Here is a 22,827-nt window from a genome sequence, read left to right as displayed (position 1 = left end):
TTGAAGGTGATGAAATGGAAAAATTGTGTTAAGTCTCTGTCTTCTTTGCAGCTACATGTGCATGTCTTTCTAATCAGTGCATTAGTGAACAAATCTAGAATGCCCAGCAGATGCACACCTGCGTGCACTGAATGAAAGGTTTGGCAAGGTGACCTTTCCATGTACTTTGGTTACACTGAACAGCAAGAATAGCCATACCTCTTGACTCAATTGGGTTTAGTTTTTAATACTGAAGCATCAGACTAGAAACAGTCTTTTTTCCTCCGTAAAAAAGAAACTGCTTAATTTTTTCTTAATTTGATTCCATTTAAAATTCTTCTAAAGTATGTTGCTACTTTTTCAATATTACATTATTTCAACAGTAAACAGTAGTCATAAATTTAATTAAGTTATATTAGTGCTTTCTCCATCAGATATACTAGATTTTAAAAATTATTTTTATTGAGACTTTATTTGGAAATTATTTTGCTGATTTATTTATAATGTATGAAAAAGAGAAACATTTCTGTAGGCATTCAGTAGAAAATAATATGAATATCACAAAAGGAAAACAATTCTTGCATTTTTACTTCTGTTCCTCACCTTAAAATTGCTAGACTGTTGTCTTCTTTCAAATTCTGTAACTTATTTAACAAATAACCATCAACTGGTCAGGAGACACCTGGAATAAAAGCAGGAACAGTTGAAATAACTGAGCTGGCTTATCTTGATTTCTTTATTTTTTTTGTAAACATAAAACACAAATTTCGCAACCATATGAAAATAAGTTCCAGTACACAGGAATCTTCAACTTTAGAACCTCTTTTATAAGCTTTTCTGTTTATATTTCATGGATACTGGAAATCAGTGGTATCTCTGCCAAGATGAGACCTGTGAAATTATCTATAATATGTAGTTTTTTCCTGTTTCATTTCTAATAAGCAAAGAACTTAAATCAGCAGCACAGACCTGTACAACATAAACTGTCTGCATGTATCTGCTGTGTAACTGTTTGCATCTGTGAATCAATTTAACTTGCACAGGTGAGATCAGAATTGGCCTGTTAGTCTAATTAGCTGAGCGAAGTATTACCTCTAGATAAATACTTTCCTCTTATGCTGTATGTCTGAGACAGAAGAAATCTAAGAAGTTTTCTCAAGGTGTTGTTGTTTGATGGTGCTTGTAAGTTTCATGTTCTGTTTTAAAGTTTCTTGTGGAGGAGAGGTGTTAAATGCATAAGTGGTTTTATTCCTGTAATCCTCTTACACCTGTGTGTATTCTGTTGCTGCTTGCTTTGAAGGTTTTATGGCAAATACACTTGTTATTTAATGATTCTTTTGTTCAAAAAAATCACTACTTAAGTTTTTAGGTTAGTATTGTTAATGGGTAATGTCAAGTTAATACTATTGATTTGAAAAGCTATAGAAGCAAAGCTTTCTTAAAATTGCTTGTTTAGTACATGCTGGAACTTAAAAGAAACTGATGGGAAAATATTATCCCTCTTCTGAATTTCTAATTTTAGAAGGGGATTCTAGAAGATACTTACACTGTGTCTTCTTTCTAGTCTGTCTGTTCAAGGAAGAGGACTATACCATGTTTTTCCACACTGACTAGTCTATGCATGAGCTTTGGTGGTGTCTCAATATCGGCGGTTTTGGTTACTGACTTATCCCTTCTGTAACTAACCATATCTTCACAGGTTTGCTTTTTTGTTATGTAAATTTGGACTTTGCTCTGCTGCAGAAATGAGATTAAAAATTGTATGACTCTTTTGCCCCATTTTCTCCTGCTTCATGCCTTGAAGGTACCTTCTTCTGTCAAATTGTCTTCCATTTATTGTCATTGTCTAAGGAAGTGTGTCTGGGGTTGAGGTACTGTAAAGGATGACCTTCTATTATTATATGTTCAAATGGATTCTGATGTTTATTGCTTCACTTGTATGAAATTGTGTGGTATAATATGAAATAATAGTAAGATTAAGAACAAGTTTCATCAACAAAGAACAACTGGCATAGTTATGTGTTTTCTGAGAACACTGGAGGAAGCCCAATTTCAAAAGGTTACAATTTTAGTGCTTCATACCCCTCTGTAATTTCCAATTCAGTTAGTAGGAATGTTCTGATTTATTGCTATTTGTGCTTGAAGTGCTTTATTGTTTTTGGTTGGAACAGCAATGCAATTTAATTTCTTCTATTTGCATCAATATAATAAATAATGTTAAGTTCTATGTTTTGCAAAAGACTTGCTCTAACTTCTCCTATGAGACAAATTAAATCAGCTTAATTATTTGCTCAGTAATCCTGAAAAGGATCAGGTCTCTTCCTCTGTGACCCTAAAGGGATAGGTCTTGACACTTGAAAACCCGAAATTTTGATTTCATGTTCTGTTAATGCTTTTTTGTGGATCTTGGAAAAAGCAGGTCAGGCATGCCACCAAAGTTCAAATGCACTCAAGGTGAAGGGAGTCTGTCAGGGCACTAGTCAGGGCTGCAACAGTCCAGCTGACAGCTAATGCCATGTATCAAAACATATGTTACAGATTATTGATGCTGCCTACAGTCGTTATCATATTTTCTCAGCACAGTTTTCTTACAAAAATAATGACCACAGTCTCATTCTCTTAATGAGCGTATGAATGTTCTTAGTATGGACTTACTAAGAATTGTTTACTTACCTGGAGATTTCTAGGAAGACAGGTCAGCTCCCTACGTGATGGTCACACGTAAGCAAGCTTGCGTGTTGGCAACCTCTGTTCTATGATTATTACAGTGATAGGTCAACAGGCAAATGAGACTAAAAAGGAAGAATATATGTGCAGGTAAAAATCACTACTGGGAGATGAGATCTGTGTAGTTGTTAAAGAAACAATGGAAGATGCATGATGTAGCAGTTGTCTTATTACTTTATTTGGATTTGGGTTTTGTTGTTTTTTTTGTTTTTAATTTGATACAGACTTGGGTTTTTTGGGGGGGTTTTGATTTTTTGCTTTGGTTTGGTTTTTTGGTTGTGGGGTTTTTTTCCTTTTCAATAGAAAGGTCTAGGGTTTTTTCACCTTTTTAACTCTATGTCTTTTGTCTGACGGTGGAATAGATTTTGAGTCATAGAAGTCACATAATGTCCATGTAATTGATGGGAGTGGGAGGCTTTGCTTGTTAATTTCCTAGTATAAAATTTCATAGTATCATACAATCCCCTTATTTAAGTGAAGAGTCCAGCAGCCATAGCTACTATTCATGATGAAAAGCCACCTGCTATACTGCTGTTAAAAGGGGGCAGGATGTTAGTATGGAAGCAGAGATCTGTTCATTAAAGCTATAAGGAAATTTGGCTTTTCAGTCTGAGATTGTGACATATGAATTGTCAGTAATCTGTTCATGATGAGTGTTTTTTAATGAGAAATACTTAGCTTTTCAGAGCTATGGAAAATCATTTCAACTGTGTCTAACTATATCAGTTTTATGCCTCGAGGACCTGCCATTTAGGTGGCCTGTGATATCAGTGGGACAGTGGTGTCATGCTTTGTCACATGTCAATTACAAAAATGTTTGAGCTTATGTTAAAGAAATGTTTCGTACCTCCTGTTTTAATATTGTTACTCTAAATTGTAATGCAAAGGTATTTCATTTTTCAGAAATGAGTTTTTCAAAATGCATTTTTTTTTACCTTTCCTCACCGTGTTCTTTTCATGTCTCTGATAATCAAAAATACTACAGTTTTTCATAATATCCAACAGCCTTTGGCTAATTACTCAGCCAATTATGAAAATAAATATATTAGCTAGATGATGTACAGTCATATGGAGGGAAAAGTTAGCCTTAATGTAGGATATTTAAAACTTGGGATGTATACTAAGAGCAAGTAGCAGTATAAGAACCTGGAAAAGACTAGTACCTATTCTTAAATACTCTGATTTAGAATAATCAATTTTAAGCTTTTACATAATTGGGGGACTAGGGTTACAGTCTTCAGTTTAGAAAGGGAGGGAGAAATAAAAACTGAATAAAACAATACTGAGAGCAATATGGCAACAAATTATATTTTGGATAAATGACTTGTACTCAAAAGAGAAATGTGGGTTTAATTTTGATAAAGCCTGACCAATAAGAATCTTTTTCAAGTTTCTGTGGAGTGGCCTTAATGCTGTAAATAATCCCATTGGCCAAGTCCCAGTACTGTGCAGATGAGAAAAGGGTGCAGGAAATTCTGTTGTTTACACATGTGTCTGTAACACTGAGAAGCAAGAGAAGCCCAGCAAGCCCAGAGGGTAAGGGGTCTTAAGCTTGTGGGTTTACTGTTTGATTTTTGTATTTCTCTTCTGCGACAAGGTATGGGTTACTATCATGCTGATGGTAAGGAGGAAAACAATATGAAATACCCAGCAAAAAGTACTGAAGATCAGAAAGGAGATAGCACTTGAAATATGTAGCTAAGTTAGATCTAGCTAGATTTTTCTCTCCTGTCCTTTTCACTACTATTGGGTAGTATTTGTTCTAACAACCCATTAAACACAGCTTGTTTTTCAGGTATAGTAGGATCCTTACTTACCATAACTGGGTAAGTTTTCAAAGTATTCAAAGTGGCAGTTTGTTAAATGCTTATTTCTTACTTTTGATATAGGAATCAGTATAAATGCAGTTTCAGTACTGAAAATCTTTTTTAAATCACTAAGTGAAGTGCATCTGAAATAGGATGAACTGGTAAAGCTTTGGTAACTTTTAATCATTAACCATATTATGAACATAACTGTCACGAGAATACTGTTATGAGTTGGCAGCAGTTTATATTGTGGGTTGGTTTTTTTTTTGTTAGAAAGCAATGTTTTAACAATGTTTCTATTTTCATAAATTCCACTAATGAGTTGTATAATCCAAACTTCCTTCAGTAAATATCTGATGATAGGATAAGGAAAAAGTGTGTTCTTAGCTACATATTATTTTAATGAAATGAAATATAATTTATGGAAATTATGATTTGTTGATTTTGGACAAAGATTTTTAGTTTGTCATTATTTGAAAGGCAAATATCCCAGATGGTGTGAGACTGTATGGATGATCCATTGCCAATGAGAACCAAGGGTCAAATTTCAAAAGTAATGTTGATGAGTTGCATAAGTATATAAAACAAACAGTACTAATAAGCATCCTACTGACTATCCAGATAGCTGCATTTTATCTGTCTTAGTTCTCACTGATTCTTACAACCATTTTGTGTTCCGAAGATCTCTGTGTAATGCAAGGTACTTCCATGAGATGTGGAATTCAGCTCCCTAGAGGAGGTAGGAAACAGTTCCTTCTATGCCAGTAAATCATTATATACATGTGAAAGGTGCTGTTTCTAATGTCAATATTGTTACTTTAATTGGAAAGGCTGTGGGTGCAGTATGGTGTATTGTGAATTCCATACACTTAGCCCATCTTATAAGTAGTCACCAGTGGATCTAAAGGCAATTACGTTTCTATGATGGAAGTATCTCAAGCAAACTGGATGGAGAATGGTTAAAACTGATAGTTCTAAGGGAAGTCCCATGGAAAATGGAGACAAGTACTTTATTTGCATTTATATTAAACTATATTTTAGCAAAATGGAGAAAAGGGAAGAAAGAATAACAGCAAACTTTTGAGTAATATTGAAGTCCTCAATTTAAGTTTGTGTGTTTTGTTTACCTATCACAGACTGATTCATAACTTGGATTCCTATAAATTCTCAGTGTCAATCCTCTTCAATGATTGTCTGTTTTTTAGCTTCCTTGTTCTTACTCTTCACTTCTTTCTCAGCTTTGAATCTTCCACTCTGCTTAACTCAGTGAGTTACAATGGTAAGTGAAAACCGAACATTAATCTCACAATTCTGTAAAGGCTGCTTAATGACAGATTTTCCTGCTTTCCCAAAATGGGAGATCTTCATTGCAGTTACAGTTATGTCTGGTAAGCTTCTATATAACTATCAAAATAGGCAAGTTAGCTTCTAAACAACACTTATTGTTATTAATAGTCCATTCCATTTGTAGGGACCCTTACTGGGCTCTTCCAAATTGTTAGAAACCCCTGTTATTTTTTCCCTCTTTGTCTTTTAATAAGGTAGTAACAGGATTGTGCAACAGAGATTTACTTTTTAACTAACATCACATAAAGATGTATCAATATATAGAATCTACATTATCTTGGTATTAATCTCTTGTTAAGGCATGCTAGAAACCATATTCTGCATTCCTTTGTAAAAGCATGTCTGTAAGCAAAGGACGCTTCTGTTCTTACTCCCTTTTTAGTCCATACAATAATCTTTCATTGACTGGTTTAATGTCAGAGTGATCCTTCCTGAACAGCTTGATGCTCTACTCACGCTGATTTGAATAATCTAGGTCTGATTTACCTTGGGTTAAATAAAACAGGTTTTACGCCAAATCCATTCTTATTCCTCCCGTAATGTGATCGACATAAAATAACAAGGAGGAAGTTCTGTGAAAGCTCTTACTGTTTTGATGGGTTTTTAAAAATATATTTTCAGTTGACTTGAAGGTTTCTCCATAACTTTTGTAGGTATCCATTTTAACAAAAGGATGCCAACTTCCCTTCTGACTGAAGGGCAATATTGAAAAGAAAGTATGCAGAAGGAGCCAGGCTGAGTAAGCATTACTTATGCAATTAATTTATTCTCTTTTCATGGCACTACTCATGGCCTGCTGTAGGTACTGGGGCATTTAAGTGACAGCTAGGATATAAAGCACTGTACTTTGTGGATTATTTTATGTGAACAATCCAGTAATTGTAGAATCATTGTCACATAAAACATATGAATTATTTCTTAAGTACGTTTTCCTCAAAAAAGATGTAGTGGAGTTGGAATCATGACAGGATTCTATATTACAGCATTAAATCCCACAAAGGAGTCCTTGAACTGTTGAAAGACATAAGATGGTGTTAAAATACTACAGCGGTTAAGAACAATTGAGAATAATTACATATAAATGTCCAAGAAGTAATCTTTTTTTAAGGAAAGGAATATTCTTTAAACATTTAATTATAGAAGAAATGGCTTTAAACTATTCTGATAAAACAGAGTATATCTCTGCACAACAGAATTGTTAATTCTGATACAACTCTATCAAAGGAATTGAACAAGCCAAAGGGATAGGCTCTGACCCAGAGAAAACAAAAATATTAATGAGCATTCTTATTTTTCTGATTATATGGGTGGGAATATCACTTGTTTCCAGATTGACGCTGAGTAGTGTTTTAAAGTAAAGTTGTATTGTGTCCTAACAAGCAACGGAATGTTTTAGGTCTTGTCTGAAACAATGTATCAGATATCTGTGATTAATTTTCCTTACTCCCAGTGTTATGAAATTTGATTTTGAAAGTAGGTCATGATTTGAATAAAAAAAGATTATAAATTATTACAACTATAACAAGACAATTCTTAATCTCTCATATCATAAAGCATATGGTTTTAAGATGTCAAGAATTTAAAAAAAAAAAGTTGAAGCATTTCTCAGAATTTAAGCAAAGATTAAAAACTTAACTTTTTCAGGGATATGCCTTTACATCTTCACATATTGAAAACAAAAACAAAAAACCTAAACCCCCATTTTGTTAATAAGCAAAAAAACCTGCAAATGAAAGTAGAGCTATTCAGTTTAAATTCACTAAGTACATACAAAAAGTTGTTAGAAATGTGGTATAAATTCTAGAAAACAAGCTTGTGATTATTTTTTTTTAAATAATGAAGCTTCTCCCTACATTTAAGTGATCTCTACTGTTTCAGTGGACAGGTTCTAGCATTGTCTGACCTAATTCTTGTTCAGTAAAGTGCTTTTCACGTTGAAGAAGTCTGCCTTTTTCAACTTCCTTTTGAAACTGAAAGGAGCCCATCTGACCTAATCTATAGCTCAATCTGAAAAAAAAATGGAAAAACTGAACAAACAAAAAGAAAACAAGCTAAAAAAGAAAATCCCCACAGATCTTTGAAGTCCTCATTCCCATGTGGGTGTAACTGAGTATCTTAAAATTTGGCTGTACCCAGTAAGAACTAAGGAGGCTCTCACAAACAGATTAATTTGGCTTTCCAAAATAAATAAAGCATGAAATAGTAGAATGCTAGTGTTAGTAATTTCTGGAAGAGGAACCTAACTATTGAGAACCTGACATGATACAATGGTCTGTTCTGAATAGTGTACTGTAAGCTTATTTAAAGCTTACTTGCAAATATTTATGTTTCGGATAGCTTAAATTGATTAACAAACACCCTGGATGAAATGCTTCTAGCTTTCTTTTCTTCTTTGACTTCAACTTAAAACTGGCTTTAATGCTTGCAAATTTTAAAAAGACTTAAAACCAATGATGAATAACATCCTTAAAGGCAGATCTAACCTTGTGAATGATGTATGTCTTGGCTATTATTCCCATAAATTTCTGGAGTCTTCAGAGCAAACCCATGAAAGGTATTTTTCTGTGTTGTGTCAAAGAGCTGTCTGTCAGTATAAGCAAGATAGTGCATGTATGTACTGGCTGAGCTGTGTATCCTGTAATAAAAAACACTGACAATTCTGATTGTATGGAGTCTTTTGAGATCCTTTTGCTGACTGACAACTGGTTCTGTCGCAACTGAGCGGAGCAGGGTAAGAAGCTACCTGCTTAGCCTACTTGTCCCCTGTAAAGGGGCTATGTGCTTTATCAGTGCTGTTTGCACTGATATCAGTGTTATCACTGTTAGCACTATGTTATCACAGTGCTATCACTGATAGCACTTTATCAGCTGCTTTAGCACTGCTGTTTATTTCAATGTGGGGTAAAAAAAAGTCACATTCAACACGAACTGAAACTAATTTGCTTTCTGTGGAAACAGAGGAAGAAGGCTCATGCACTTGGTTATTCTTTGCCTCAGCTGTGGAACTGCTGAAAACAAAATCAGACACCATTTTAATATGATTGAAAGCAAATCTCATTGTCTCTGAGAACAAGATGCCTAGGTGTTTTCATAAATCACACAGTGTTCGTTTGCATCTTTAGCCATAAGCATTAAAAAAAAGATAGTGTCTCAGTATACTGAACTAATATTAACTAATGTGAACTCTATTTTTCTGTAGCAATTACCTCTTTCAAGTTTGAGAAGAGATTACTGTTGTTCTAAAAAATCTCTCTATGCTGTTCAGGAGGTGTGTATTAGACCAGACCTTTAACTAGTGTGAATTCGTTTGTATGAATTAATATTGCCCTAGTTTAAATACACTCTGAATTTGGTATGAATTGAAGTTGTTATTCAGATTATTCATAGCCTGTCTTAACAATCATACAGAGCATCATTCAGAAAATAAAGGTATTTAATGGTAGATTACCAATCTCCACACAGAATCAATAAGATTAGATTAGAACTCAGGTGAGTCAGCTACTTACTTAGTCCAGAAGTTTACACTAGGTTTTGTAAATCTGTTTGTAAATTGGTTACCCTGAAAAGATCTAAAATTTTGACAGTTCATACTTATCCTAATTTTACCTCTTCTTTTCATTGATCATATCCTCATAAAAAGTGATAGGCAACCTCAAAAGGGAGCCAGCAAAGTAAACTTGTGTCTCAAAAGCCACCGTTAGCTAGCTAAATTGTGTTAAGGTTTTCTTGGCTTCTGCTTAATACTTAGTTCGGTTTGAGATTGTCTGGGAAAGTTGTTTGTTTCATGCTTGCTCCCCGTCCTCCTCCCTGCACAATCTGATTATACAACTTTTTCAAGTGTAGCGGCTGAGAAATAAGTATCAATTCTGGAGACACAAATGTATAAAAATTATGGTTGGTATTATGAAGATTTGTAATAAAAACATTCTTGGGGAAATGAAGTTACTGTAAATGATATTTAAAGTGGTACTTCAGAGCTTGTTTTGGCCTTATGGGTAGTAAATGACAACATCTGTATGTACAAATATATTACCCATATATAACCCTAAGGATTTGAACACAGCTTCAAAGACGTGAAGAAACATCAGCTTGTCTATGTAAAAGATATTGCAGTGATATGTAATGACTTGTGTTAACCTGTACACCTAAATCACAATGAATAAGTATTAGGCATGCACCATATTTTCTCAGAAAGGAGGAGAAATATCTAAAGATGAAAAAGGGTAATCTTTCACAGGGGTTTGTTTTGCAAATCTGAGCAAATAATCTGGCTAGCCCTCAACCTCAAGAAAAAGGAAGATGTGTGAAATATAATACTTCAGAGTAGCTCTGTATTGTAATACTTCTGTGGATTTAACAACTTGTTAAAATTTTGCTTACAGTTATCTAAATAGATCTCTGGTTTTGCATATATTCAATGTCTGACTTGCTAGTTGCTGCTTGATTCCAAAGTAGCCAAGTATTAAATTATTCAAGCTTTAGATGTTTAATGCTTGAATCTGTACAAAAGTTTATCTGTGTGTCAGGATTAGATGTTCTGTTAAGTATCTATTGCTTTCTGCAAACGTATTTTAAAAACAAGACTTTTCCTTGTATATCAGTGTTTCTACTCCTCTATCACCTGGGAACAAGCAGAGACTTACAATAATAGAATTGAGAAAGTTACGCAGTTGATTTTTGTGTTGTTAATATGCCATCAAGTTTCATATCTCAAGATACTTTAAAACTGCATTTCTTTCTAGAATATATGCATTTGATTCATGGATGAGAGTGTGTAGACCCTGATATCTATTCCAGAAGCAATATAAGTGTAATCCCGTAAAATGATAAAATTCTTAGCAAATTAAGAGATTCTCAAGAGTGGATTGTAGCAGTCTTAAATATGTTAACCTTGACTATTGTATGATTTGTGGCTTTTTTTATTTCTTTGGTTTTGTTTTATTTCTTTAGTTTGGAATGGAAGCAAGAAAATTCCAAGAAAACACAGTACTGCCCTTGAAGCATAAGATAAATCAGCAATTTTTCTGAAGCAGATAGTCTGGGTTTACCTTTCAGTGATTATAATGAAAATGGATTAAAAAGGAATATAATTAAGAGAAAAATCTTTTCCATATGTCACTGAATTCTTAAGGAGACAAAATGTATTGGGTTGTTGGTTTTTTTTTTTTTCTGTAACTGTATGAGGGAATTATGGTGCTAACATGTATAATGGAATATCAACATTTTGGTACTTAGAAGTATGTAAATAACAAATCATTTTTTATAATATGCAATGTTGAAAGTACCTTTTTTATATACAATCTGCTGATATTTTTTTGAAAGTTCAAGAATCAAGTTGGTTAGAGTGAAGTTCTAGAGCATGAATATGGTTACATGAAAAACAATAAATCAAGACATTCCTATAATCTTCTTCTTAAGTTATTTACATTATAAAATGATTTGATTTTTAAAAAGAAATTAGATGGAAGAGTTGCAGAATCTGAAAATGTGGATATACTGTGTGGTTCGTGACAACAATGTGGAATTGTTGCTTCTAAGGCAGTTCAGAAATAGTCGTATTTCTTATGGCTCGTCTCTACATACATGACGTTTTGTGAACCACTTGACTAAAAGTGGTGTATTCAGAGATTCAAAATCTGTGATCTTGGTTTCTTCTTGTTTTCTGGCTGTTATGGCAATGTTGTTAAAACTGGGAGAAGCACGCATGGACAGTTCCTCAGAAATCACACTGCTGAGAATCGTGGAATGGCTGAGGTTAGAGGGGACCTCTAGCGATATCTAATCCAGCCCCTCTGATCAGAGCAGATTGCTCAGGACTTCTGTGTAGTATGCTTTTTTTGTTTGTTTATTTTATTTTGTTTTAAGGAATTGCTGTCAGACTAGATATTTTATTTTCTCTAAAATGAGGAGGGCTGCTTCCATTTGGAATTACAAATTTTATTTCAAAGGGGTGGAGTAGGTTATGGGGAAGGACGGGAAATGAGGAAAAACTGGCAATGCGACTGGTGTGGCCAGCCTGAGGGCTGCTCAGGACCACTTCATGTTTCTTTTTGTGGAGTTATAACTTTAATATATATTAAATTTTACCCTACATGTCTTTATGTAAATTATAAAAATGTTCAGGAGAAAGAAGGTCCTACTAACAATAGAAACAATTCCTCCTCTAGAGTCAGATACCATTTGTTTGTACCATGAATACTGCAATATCAAGTAGCACTATATTTAATATTGTTCTATAGTGTAAAAAGCTTATTCCTGCATTCTGGTCATTGCTTTATTTTCCTTTTGTTTCTGGATAATCCTGTCTCGTTCCTGACTAAATCAGTAAAAGCTTCATCTATTCCTGAGTCGTCCTTTCACTTACTAATCCCTCTGTGGCTTATTGCATTTCAGTCATTATCTTTAATGTGATTATCCTTTACACTTTCTCCTGGGAGTTTAGCTATACATGGACTGCTAGTGTAATAGTACATTTTCTGGAAGTACTTCAGAATCACAGAATAGTTTGGGTTGGAAGGGATCTAGTCCACCCCCCGTAATAAGCAGGGACATCTCCAACTAGATCATGTTGCTCAGAGCCCCATCTAACGTGACCTTGAATGTTTCCAGGGATGGGATATCTACCACCTCTCTAGGCAACCTCTTCCTGTGTTTTACCACCTTCACTGTAAAAAATGTCTTAATTATATCTAGTCTGAATCTGCTCTTTTTTAGTGATAGGACAAGGGGAAATGGTTTTAAACTACACTCCTTGATAAAGAGTCCTTCCCCGTCTTTAGGGCTCCTTTTAAGCACTGGAAGGCTGCAATAAGGTCTCCCCGCAGCCTTCTCCAGGCTGAACAACCCCAGCTCTCTCAGCCTGGACTCATTCTGCAGATGCTCCAGCCCCCTGATCATTTTTGTAGCTCTCCTCTGGACCCACTCAAACAGCTCCATGCCCTTCCTGTGCTGAGGGCTCCAGAGCTGGATGCAGCACTCCAGGTGGGGTCTCACCAGAGCAGAGCAGAGGGGCAGAATCACCTCCCTCAACCTGCTGGCCATGCTTCTTTTCATGCAGCCCAGGATACAGTTGGCTGCAAGTGCACATTGTTGTCTCATGTCCAGCTTTTCACCCACCAGTACCCCCAAATCCTTCTCTGTAGGGCTGCTCTCAATCCCTTCATCCCCCAGCCTGTACTGATACTGGGGGTTGTCCTGACCCAGGTGCAGGACCTTGCACTTGGCCTTGTTGAACCTCATGAGGTTCACATGGCCCCACTTCTTGAGCTTGCAACCTTGTCTGTCACAACACTTCATATAGTAGTAAAATGCAATTCTCCCTACAGGACACAATTTTCCTGCAGTTTCTTTCTGGTTTTGACCTTCTTAGGCTTGATAGAGTAGATAACAAACTTTGTTTCTGGATATATTTTTTTTCTTCAACAGAAATCCAAGCTGAAATTTGGGTGTCTTTTTTGCCATCTTTCTCTCTGTCATATTATTCCCTCCCATCATGTAGCAGCGATCAACTCAGAATTGGGATCTGACTCCAGTTTTGCACTGATTCTACTAAGAAGTGGTTACTTACACTTGGTCCTACTTCTTTTACTGCATCTGGAATTTTTTAACCTCTCTTGAGATTAAATTTATTTATTTTCAGGGCAAAGATGTTTATACCATAAGGAAATAATGAGGAAAATGGAAAATAGAATCATTAAGATTGGAAAAGACCTCTAGGATCATCAAGGCTGACTGTCAACCCAACACCATGATGCCTCCTAAACCATGCCCTGAAGTACCACGTCTTCGCATTTTTTTTTTTTAACACCTCCAGGGATGGTGACTCCACCACCTCTCTGGGCAGCCTGTTCCAATGCCTGACCACTCCTCCAGTAAACAATTTTTTCCTAATATCCAATCTGAACCTCCTCTGATGCAGCTTGAAGCCATTTCCTCTCATTCTATTGCTAGTAACTTGGGAGAAGAGCCCAACACCCACCTCTCTACAACCTCCTTTCAGGTAGTTGTAGAGAGCAATAAGGTCTCCCCTCAGTCTCCTCTTCTACAGACCAAACAACCCCACGGCCCTCAGCTGCTCCTCATAAGACTTATTCTTCAGACCGTTCACCAGCTTCATTGCCCTTCTCTGGACATGCTTCAGCACCTCAAGGTCCCTCTTGTAGTGAGGGGCCCAAAACTGCAAACAGTATTTGAGATGTGGCCGCACCAGTGCCAAGTACAGGGGCACGACCACTTCCCTACTCCTGCTGGCCACACTATCCCTGATAAAATCCAGGATGCTTTTGGCCTTGTTGGCCACCTGAATATCACTAAAATAGTGATATTCAGTTTTCCCAGGATTTTATATTTGGCCAGACCTGTAGAAAATGTATAAGACTTTACTCAGCACTTCGGTCTTTACTCCTCAGCCAGTCTAAATATTTTGGGTTTATTTTGGGTTTACTTTCTGTTGGTTTTATCTTTGTGTTTGTTTTTATTTGTTTGTTTGTTTGGGTTTTTTTTTTAATAGAAGATCTGAGTTTTAATCCTGTCCTTTAGGAACTTTGAAAATTAACAAAATTTGAAATTAAGATTTAGGTCTGACGTTGTCTTTACACTTCAGAGGTTCCATCTAATGATATGTTACAGAAGGAAGATGAAGTTGCATAATTTTTCTTATATGTCAGGACATTAATGTATTGTGGCTCAGATTTGACCTCAGACACGCTTAACAAATCATACTTTCCAAATTGATACGGTGAGAAAACATGTTTCTCTCAGGCACTGTAAAGATTTCATAACTGGACAAAAAAAAAAAAAAAAACCAAACCAAAACCCCACAAACATTTATCTTTGTGAAGTTAGAAACATAACTATATTTTGTGGTTTTCACAGCATAAGTGTTTTAGTTACCAGACATGAGAAGTAAATAAAGTGAGTTTTGGAAATAAATTAGACTTTTATTGATATTTTGATATTAAAAGGAATGTAGCTAGAGAATATAAAACAAAAAAGAACATCAGATAACTCCTGCCAGGAAGTAAATAATTTACATTGTTTGTCTCTTCTAGACGTTTTTTGGCTGAATTTTAATTTTGACACATGTAAGGAATATAATATTTGGAAACAACATAAACAACTTAAAATATACCATATGGCTTAATACTGTTATGTTTTATAGCTGTGGAAAAAATGAATAGAACGATCTTTGGCTATGCATTGAAAAGTCTTCAAATTGCCATCTTCTAATTTTCAGTTCTAAAATAAAAATTTTCTTAACTTGCTAACAGAGACCACGATCAGACCCAGACTGTGGAATTATGATAATCTGCATATGTTGCCATCGTCTGTTTGGATTTCTCAAATTTACAGTGCAATGTACTCTGTAAATGAAGCTTTATTTCATTAGCTCATTAAAAAACAAAACAAAAGAAAAAACACCAACAGAAAACCCTCGCCACCAAAACCCCCTCACCAAAATATACAAAGGCATCAAATAATGGCTGAATCATCTTTTACGGTCTAGTCCAACACATTAATTCTCTAATTTATTTCATTAATTCATGAACTCTCTAACTCATAAATTCTTGAATTCATAACTCGCCCATGAGCAAAATAATTACCAAGCTGATGGTGAGAGTGCTCATTCTTCCTCGTCTGTCGTGGTGGGGGTGTCCCCTGTATCACACTGGAAGGACAAAAGCCTCAGCGGTCCAACTGCTGTTGTATCTGCTTCAAAAACTTAAGAGGTAAGATGATGTATTTATTCTTTTCAGATTGGAAGTTTGGTCTGTAGGATTTCCATGAGTTAGTGAATTCTGAAGAAACAACTAGGCAGTTACTTTGCAAAGATGCAGATGATGGCTGTAGGTGATATCGGCCCTTATCTCTTCCTGTCCGCTGTGCCCTGTGTATCTGTTGGTCTCACTTTGACCTAATGACGCTGCTCCCAGCAAATGCCACGTTTTAGCAGGAGCTGTGTGTTCATTTTTATAAAATTTTTACTACTTTTTCCTCTAAGTATTTGTCAGCTCATTTGGTTACCCTAGATTCAGTTTCTCCTAATACTGATGATTTTTTTGCTAAGATTTCAGTATCAAATTAATTCAGTTTTTATACCAATTTCACCAGAGTTTGAATACTGTGTGGTTTAGTTCTATATCCTATTGGTCTGTGATTTTGAAACTACCAGTCATAAAGATGGTCACTATAATCAGTACAAGTTTTATTCCATGCAGTAATGTACGCATCGGTTAAGTTCAAATGTACATCGTCATTAATTTTGGAGCCGTGATCATAGTCTGTTGTCCATCATGCAGCTGCATTAGGTGGAAGGGTACTTTTATTAAGAAGTTGTCTGGATTGTTTTTTAAGGTACACAATCAGGAACAAATGGTATCTTAATCACTGGGGAAGTCAATGTAAATGGACAAAATTATTAAGAGTGTTTATGAAAAAAATTCCATTTTTTACACTCATTGTGTAAAGTTGGTGTAATTATTGTGGGCCACTAGGGTATGATTAGCCGCCTTACATGTCCGTAGTTCCCATTTCACTCTTGTCACAACCATGTACGGCTTCACATCTCATGTTACTACATATAGTTAAATTCAGGTTAATTTTAGATCTTGGGGTTAATGTAACATTATGTCAATACTTGCCATTGTGGTGTTACAGATGGTATTCCTCCTGGAAGTAGTTCTAAAGGTGTGTTATGACTGATCTGTAATACCCAAGTTGTTCCATGGGCAAAGTTAGAAGGCAGAATCTGTTAGAGATAATTTTTGGGTATATGTTCCGGTTATCAGTGTTGCCACGATGGCACAGTAAGGCCACATCTTCTGCAACAGAAGACACTCAGGTCTTGGACTCACGCCCTTTAGTGTCTACATCATCCTATACTCCTTTTTTGTTGTAAAAGGAAAGTCACTGAGATAACCCCCGAGTTGGATGTTTAACTGCAATCCCATTTTATGGACTTCAGGAGGGTTTTACTTCTGTTTTAGCAGGAATTTGGGCAGCTACTGATATGAATCCCTTATCTATGGCACTTCCCATGGGGTTTTGTCACTTGTGTAGCCAGCTTACAAATTCCACAGATAGAATCCCCACTTAGAGTGCTAACAGATTCACTTTCTGTAGCTGCTGGTTTAGCAGTGCATTCCATCAGTCTACTCTCTGATTAAATTGAGGTTGGTACAGTAGGTGGGAAACTCATTGTACAACATTTGAACCACACCAAGCTTTTACTAATTTACTCTTAAAATGTTACCCCTTATAAGATTGTATTTCTCTGGATAAGGGAAAAGTAGCAAACAACTAGGTTAAAGCAGCAACAGTTGCGAGACCAGGGGTAGCTTACGCAGGGTGCACATTCCCAATACTGCTATTCCTACTCCTGTAACGATGTCTTTCCACCCTCCAGATGTTCATTCTAAGGGATCAATATAATTTACAAGCCAAGTTTCCCAGATTAGTTTACCTTCCCTGAAGATGGTAAAATGTTAGTGGCACGTGCTGTACTGTAGTTGGACAAAAATGGCACAAATTTACAATTTGTTTTGCCAGAGCTTTTGCCACCAGGCATCCTCTCCTCACAGACTGGTGAAATAAATCATAAGTCCCAGTGTGCCCAAGCCATTCCTGTAACCCAGGTACTTGCCTCAGAGTTCTGTGATACATTTATTCTAGCCAAATAATCAGCCGCCTGACTCTGCGTTGCCACAGGGTTTTTAGGGTTTTAGTGCCTAGATACATATTCTTTGGGTATGTTCTTAGATTGAGCTATATCATAAATCATTTTCCAGTGTGTTGGTGTTTCCCTTAGACATTTCTACCATTGTCACTATTTTTTCACCCAGTTCTCTAGCCACTGTGTGGAAACCCTAAGAGTAACAGTTTACTAGTCAAAATCATTTTTACCACAGGAATGGGCACATATAACTTGATCACCTTTTCTTGAGTTGATGACTCGGTAGTTAGCAGGTCTTTGTAAACAAACAAGCTTTCAGGGAGTGACAGTCACTCTCTATATTCTTCCCATAATGAGCCCATTATCCCCGTCCATCTTCTCGAAGCTTTCTTCCTTTGTTAATTGAAGGGGCAGCTTCAGCCCTGTCAGGGAAAAGTCTGACTTTCCAGTAGCACTTACAAAAGCACACGTGCAGTTTTACTGGGTCATTTTGTCCTATTGCTTTTATAGGTTAGGCAAAAGCAAATTAACTGGGTTAATCTGAAGCAGACATTTTCTGTAAAGGCATAGGATCCCTTTAAAAAAATGTTTGGCTGAGGTCTTCGTAATTAAGAGTCACATAACTAAATATTAAGTCATGCCATTAGTAAAAATGCATGGAAATATTATGCTCAAGTTGCTGACCTAGCTACTGAACTCACTGAAAAACCTGAATTCAGTGGGCACGTGTGGAAAGTGTATAATTCTTTTCTCTCCTGGTGATTTTGTTAACTGTGATGCCAAGGTTTAATACATTTCTCTTTGCCTGTAACAATAATAACCTGTAATAATAAATCAAGGGCTGCTCTTCCTGGTGTTCATGATCTTTAGGTAAATAAGCAAAGGTTGCAATATAATGAAATATTGTTTAAACCTATATTTCTTGTAGTGTTTGCCAAATGTACGCACCTTTTTTTTTTCTCCAAGAACCATCAGATCTCCCTTTCTCTCCCTCATACTGTCCCCACCCCACTTGCGTGATGGTTGCAATGAATGTTGCTTCCTATATTTTGTGTATACTTATTTTAGATTATTCAGCTAAGAAAAACTACTCTAAAAGGGATTCTATGTTACTTCTTATGCCTGAATTGTTAAGAGTGAAAGTTTCAGAAGGTTTCCCTGGACAGAAAATCCTCACTTGCATCCAATTCCCTAACTTTATCTTATCTTTCTAGCCAATTATCTATCAATAAGTAATTATGCTCGCTGAGATCCATATGCTGTGCTAGCTAGTCTGCTGCTGCAAACTCAAGCTAGAAACTTGAAATACAGACTATTTTTTTTCCCCTCAGTTTTTGGACTTGTGAAATTTCTGATGTTTAGAGGTCTGTATCTGTAACAATACTAATACACAGCTTTCTTCTCTTAGATATCTTTAACATACACCTTAGAAATTATTCTTGTTCCTCCCTGGAACATATTGGCAATATTCTATAGATAAAAGTTTTCAACGTTCGATGTAGATGTGTGATATTTTACTGTGAATTACTTTTCTATGAGGTGGTCATATACCAGGGAAGAGAATTTTTTAAGAAGTCACTGTGACTACAGGGATGATTAAAGATTCAATATCAACTGATTCAGTAATACAACAATCTTCAGTTAAACTTTTTTTTATTATGATTATTTCATCAGTGCAGTATTTTTGAGGAAATCAAAGATCAGATTGATGTGAAGTGTTTAGAAAAAAAAAAAGACAATCTTAGTCATCCCTCTGGAACTGTGAGGTTCTGACCATTTTGGGCACTTTTATAATAACACATTATTGTTATTTTTAAAATCTTTGCTTCCTTTCAAGACTAATATTTTAGTCTATTTCTTTTAAAACATATACAAGCACAAGTCTTAGTTGTTCGCAGCTGAAATAGAATTCTATTGCCATTTTTATCAGAGTTGCTCTACAACTCTTGCAACAGAATTGCTCTGTTCAGACATGGATGTTAAACTGACTGCATAAGAATATTCATCCTTGATGCTATTAACCTTGTGTTTTAACACTTACAGAACCTATTAGTCTTCTGATTAAATGTAAATATTTGTGAAAAATACCTGCAGAAAACTTAAACGTTACGTTAAAACATCGAATTCTAAACATTCTAGGATTTTTCTACAAAATAATAATTTTTAAAAAATGGAAACACCACCGCAATGAAGCGTGGCAGTTTAAAGGGTAGTTCATTTGCTTTCATCACCCATGGTCTTAAAGGCTGACTAATCTGACAGTTAGGCTTACCATAATGGATCAGCATGATACATCATAGTTGTTTGCCAAGAAAGGAAGCTTGTAAGCAAAAACTCACTTTAGCTGAAAAGACGTTCCTGCACAAGCCTGTTCTGCATAGGAGGGCAAATCTGCTTTAGTTGTCACTGAAATACATTTTCCTCTTTCATTTTCATACAATATTCTCACAAAAGTAAAATACCATGTTTTAAATGTAAACTTGTATATAATATGTAGATATTTTATTTTGCTTTGTTTTGTTCAAACTCTTGGCTGTTGCTTCTTGGATGTAATTCTTATGTAATTCTACTAGCTGTATAAATTGAATACAGTTCTGTGATGCTGTCAGAAAGGAACAGTTGCACTTTCCTTCCATCTCATATTTCTATGCTATGTTTTTTGGAAACAGTAGGTTACATGCAGCTGCTAGTGAAGTATGAGGGCACTGATGAAGCTGAAAAATTACTATTTTCTTTAATGCCAATGGGAAAACACCATTTTACTTCAGTTAAACCAGGGCTGTATGCAGAAGGCTTGGGGTTGTTTCACTATAAAATGAAATGGATATTCAACAGGGTCAAAACAGTAGTATGATTAGTTTTTTTTTTTTCCTTGAGGTTATTATTAAATTATTAAAATCAGAGTAATTCATGAATCATGCTTCCCACATTCTATATACTCTTGTTCTCTGTTGTGTTAAGTGTAATGTTAAATTACAAGGTATTTCTTATATTAGGAGGCTGCCACTGCACCTTGCTTACTAAACAAAAAATATATATCTAAAAGTCTTCAAAGAAACATTGCACTTTTGTACACCTGTATTGTTTTCAGTCAGTGATAAAATTTCCAGGATAAATTGCATTAAAAAAAATTTCATGGATTAAAGAGATTTGAAAAGCCTTCAGTGAATCATGGGTTCTAGTTATCTTTCATTCTTTTATTTTTGAGAATTTGGCTTCATCACTTCCTCTGTGGTTCAGTGATCATATTTGATTGTTTGTGTTATGTGCAAAGGGGACAGAATGAGACAATCTGTCCAGAAGTGATCAAAGCTACTAATTATTTGTACGTATAGCAGGATGAAAATAGACCACTTGACCAAAGAAAGTTTTCATGTGTTTCTACATAGTGAAACACCAAGATATTTCAAAGCTGTATTTTCAGTGCAACAATTACAGATTTGAGTGTAGACCCTTCAGTCCTGTCCTTTTATTTGAAAAGAAAAAAATATTTGCATACCTAGCAATAACAATGTATAATTCTTTGGGCAGTGCTTTTCAATAATTTTCAAACAGTAAATTATCCTCATTTTACAAGTAGGGAAATTTAAGCATGTATTGATGATTTGCTGTTTGACTTACTTCTGTCAAAGAGGAGACAAAAGAAAAGGTCTGTTTTTCTAGTCGTTAACCTACTGTATCTAATTCATCAATGTTTAAGATTACCCATGATCAGATATCAGTTAAATGATAGTTTTTACCCATACAAATAGAACGTGCCTTCACAAGTGTCAGAGTTTTCCTTCAGTAAGTTGCCCTAGCTGCTGAAGTACAGAATTGCTCTGTGGTACAGTGTGAGCTTTTTTACCTCTTTTCCCCTGCCCCTTTCCCCATTAAGACTTTATCCCCCCAAACTGACAAGGATGTTCTTCAGTTTAGTCAACCTGTTCAGCAAGTCTGTATTTATTTGAATTCCATTTTAAGCACTAATAAGAAAAATTAGAGGGATGATTCTACGGAGCCACCATATCTTGAATGGTTTTACAGGTTTTTATCACTTTGTAATTTCATGTTTGTTTTTTTTTTTTTTCTTTTCAAATTAAGTGATTATATTAAAACAAAACAAAACATCTCTTTGCTGAAGACCTTACTTCAAGATTAAAGAGCAAATAATTCTTCAATAGTAAGAAAATTCCTTTGAGTCTTTTCCAGTTAAAAAATGTCCTCTTTTGACCTGAGATAAGTTTAACTTAGAAATTTGTGGAGAAATCAAAACCTTGGGCAGACATAAGGTGCATTATTAGGTGACATGTGTAGGACTTTGTTGAAACAAATGTCTGTGTGTCTAAGATTTACATCATCAGTGTCAACCCTACTTACCTCCAAGAAATGGTGAACAAAGAAGCTTAATGTGTTTATGCTGTATTCTAAAAGTTGAGTAATAATTGAAATAGAGATAATGAATGTAGTCCTATTTTTTTTTTTATGCTGCTCCCTGTCTTATTTATTTAGTTGGATCATTTTGGCTTTATACATTAATTCAGAAATAAGTCTTAGCTATACACTATGAATCCATTCTCTGGAGAATTCTTTTTATCATGTTCATTTTTATATAATAAACAATATGTAGAGATGTATCTTATTTGGAATGGGGTAAAAGGGAGAGAGTTAATTTCCACCACCACCCCCCAACCCCTAGGAGTAGGTCAAGCAATCAGGGAATGAGACTTGACCTTGATCCAGTTCTGGCAGCAGCTGTTCTATATCTGTTAGCGTTGTCGCGGGTGTTGATGGTGTTACACCGGACAGTGATAATGAAGGAAGTTGGTGCTCTTTACAGTCCTTTCCCTTCTCTCATATCTGTGCTTGACTACAACAGTTCTCCAGAAGCTTGTAACAAAGGGCGAATAAATGTCCCGGAAAGCACTGGAAAGTTGAAAACAGCTGGGAAACTGGAACCAAAAACTGCAAAAACTTCTATTCAGCTGAAATTAATCGTTACTGAATCATAATGCCAAAACTATCTACTCCGGTATTTTGTCTACTGCGTTGGGCTTCTACATTTCAACTACAGGTGTTAACACTAAATGCTGTAATGTGTAAACATGTTTTTTTTAACAGGTGGATGTTAGAATAAAGGAGCAATTTTTACCCTTTAAACAACAAGTCTTCTACTGGTATAGCAAGATTTCTAGTTTTGGGGTTTTTTTAAGGACACTTAAGAGGGAGAAACAAGAAGGTATAAGTGACTGGGCTCTACAGACTGTCGACCAACATTTTCTCAGCACTGGGGTGGGAAAAGCAATTTCTGACACA

At 35.6% G+C, this 22,827-nt stretch overlaps 1 protein-coding gene across 3 annotated transcripts in view; it reads left to right on the top strand.

Annotated features, from left to right (window-relative positions):
* Positions 1 to 4,141: 4,141 nt before the first annotated feature.
* Positions 4,142 to 22,827, top strand: part of CCDC102B (coiled-coil domain containing 102B) — a 204,213-nt gene continuing 185,527 nt past the window's right edge. For 2 of the 3 annotated variants that reach the window (XM_075084600.1, XM_075084597.1), the window contains exon 1: positions 4,142 to 4,242. The gene's annotated coding sequence lies outside the window, so the exon portion shown is untranslated. Of the gene's footprint in view, positions 4,243 to 5,196; positions 5,254 to 22,827 lie in introns of all 3 variants that reach the window. The other variant, XM_075084598.1, reaches the window with a different exon arrangement.

This window comes from Phalacrocorax aristotelis, chromosome 2 (genome assembly GCF_949628215.1).
Source record: "Phalacrocorax aristotelis chromosome 2, bGulAri2.1, whole genome shotgun sequence".
Classification (NCBI taxonomy): Eukaryota; Metazoa; Chordata; class Aves; order Suliformes; family Phalacrocoracidae; genus Phalacrocorax; species Phalacrocorax aristotelis.
Note: the sequence above shows the minus strand (reverse complement) of the source record. Positions and strands in the feature narration are given on the sequence as shown.